Source organism: Cebus imitator, unplaced genomic scaffold (genome assembly GCF_001604975.1).
Source record: "Cebus imitator isolate Cc_AM_T3 unplaced genomic scaffold, Cebus_imitator-1.0 Scaffold190, whole genome shotgun sequence".
Taxonomy (NCBI): Eukaryota; Metazoa; Chordata; class Mammalia; order Primates; family Cebidae; genus Cebus; species Cebus imitator.
In genome coordinates this window covers 1118018-1120394 of record NW_016107505.1, presented here as the reverse complement: position 1 = coordinate 1120394, position 2377 = coordinate 1118018, and positions in this window count along the sequence as shown.

Genomic DNA, 2377 nt, shown 5'->3' with positions numbered 1-2377 from the left:
AAAAAAAAAAAAAGTAGAGACAAGTTCTCGCTATGTTGCTCAGGCTGGCTTCAAACTCCTGGGCTCAAGTGATCCTCTTGCCCTGGCCTCCCAAAGTGTTGGGATTGCAGGCATGTGCTACTGTGCCCAGCCAAGTGTGAGTATTTCTAGCCCTGTTCTGACTTAGTAATTTAATACAATTTAAAAGATGAGGTGACATACGTGGGCACAACTTTTTCCTGGGATATAGGAAACAGGTTATCACAGATAACTTCTCTATAGGAAGGGTCTCTAACAAGAGCCGAGAAGTGGTATTCCCTGCACAACTGCCGTGGGTTGACCAACTTCCTGGAGAGGCTAAGATGGCTTTTTCCTGCCTGCCTTCATTTTCTTTCTACCCCAGTAGAGTTCTGCTCCAATGCATTGCTAGTAACACTGCAGCAGACAGCAGCGAGGGCAGGGGATTAGGTCCATGTGTCATGGTACCGAGGCCCAGGGTCGGTTTCATCACAGGTGACTCAATTCTAAGAGGCTGTAGACTCCTGTGGCAATTCTCAGAGCTGAGTGGCAGCTCCAAGCTCAAGCCCTTCCACAACCTTTGTGATACATCCCTATGGAAAGTAACTCAACATCTAAGGATGGGATCTCTCCTCTGGAAGCTGGAAATCAGAGAATCTACCTCTTCAAGGGTTATCGTGGGGTTTCAGTAAGGCAACAAGTGAGCCGGTCAGAAGGGCTGGCACAGAGCATGCATGTGGACCCTGACCACCAACTGCTCAAAAGCTCCTGCCAGACCCAGACCTCCTGAGCAGAAGAGTCTGTTACGTAACAAGCACCCAGGTTTAAGGGGCTACTGGGATCATGTTTAGATTTAGGATCTCAATTATGTGGATTCTAACACAATCAAATTCATAGCAGCAGAGAGTAGAAAGGTGGTTGCCAGAGACTGGGGGAAAATATGGGGAAACAGTGTTGGTGAAAAGGCACAAACATGTTTCAGTGAGATCAGAGAAATGAGTTTTGGGATCTCCTGTACAGCATGGTGACTGAGTTAATAATGCTGCATCTAATCTGCCGTGGAATTCAAGAAAAGATGTATTATTAATCTATGCTCCAAAGTGGCTCAAAGTAGATTTTAAACATTCTCACCACAAAAAGTAACTGAGGTGATGGACATGTTAGCTTTTTTTTCTGCAAGGTATACATATATCAAAACATCACATTGTACCCCGCAAATATACACAATTATTGTCAATTAAAAATAAATGTGGATTCAGGATTTGCTTCAATTTGTGAAGGTGCAGGTGAGGGTAAAGTATTCGTGTGTGTGTGTGTGTGTGTGTGTGTATGTATATATATTTTTTGGAGACAGAGTCTTACACTGTCACCCAGGCTGGGGTGCAATGGCACAATCTTGGCTTACTACAACCACTACATCCCAGATTCAAGTGGTTCTCCTGTCTCAGCCTCCTGAGTACCAAAATACCAAATACCACCTGTCACCATGCCCCACTAATTTTTTATATTTTTAGTAGAGATGGGGTTTCACTATGTTGGTCAGGCTGGTCTCAAACTCCTGACCTTGTGATCCACTCAACTTGGCCTCCCGAAGTGCTGGGATTACAGGGCATGAGCCACCACACCCAGCCTCATATATGTCTATTTTTAAAGACAGGTCTCACTCCGCCCCAGGCTGGAGTACGACGACTATCACAGCTCTCCACAGCCTTGAACTGGGCCCAAGTGATCTTTCTGCCTCAGATTCCCAAGTACCTGGGACTACAGGTGCAGACTACCACACCAGGTTTCTTCTATTTTTATAATTTTAGAATGTCTGAAATTCAGGACAGAGATAAGAGAAATCTAATCAGATCTTTGGAATGCTACTTAATTTCACTGGAAGAGGCAAGGTCTCCATTAACCTACCCACCCTCCAGGAAAAGATGTTTGATTCTGTGCTACCATGGTTGTTTTATGATAAAAGCATTTCTAAGAGTAGATGGTACTTCTTGCCCCTACCTCCAACGCTCATAATAAAGAAAAAATATATACCTTCAATGGATGTATAAATAGTATCAACAGAAACACTTTACAAACTAGGACTAGATACCTTTCAAATTAGATTTTTTTTTTTTTTTTAATAAGCTAGAGTCTCGCTCTGTCACCCAGGCTGGAGTGCAGTGATGCGATCTCAGCTCATTGCAACCACTGCCTCCTGGGCTCAAGTGATCTTACGGCCCCAGGCTCCCGAGTAGCTGGGATTACAAGTGCCTGCCACCACACCCAGCTAATTTTTTGGTATTTTATTCAAAGTTTTTGGTATTTTTGGTAGAGATGAGGTTTTACCATGTTGGCCAGACTGGTCTCCAACTCCTGTCCTCAAATGATCTGTCTACCT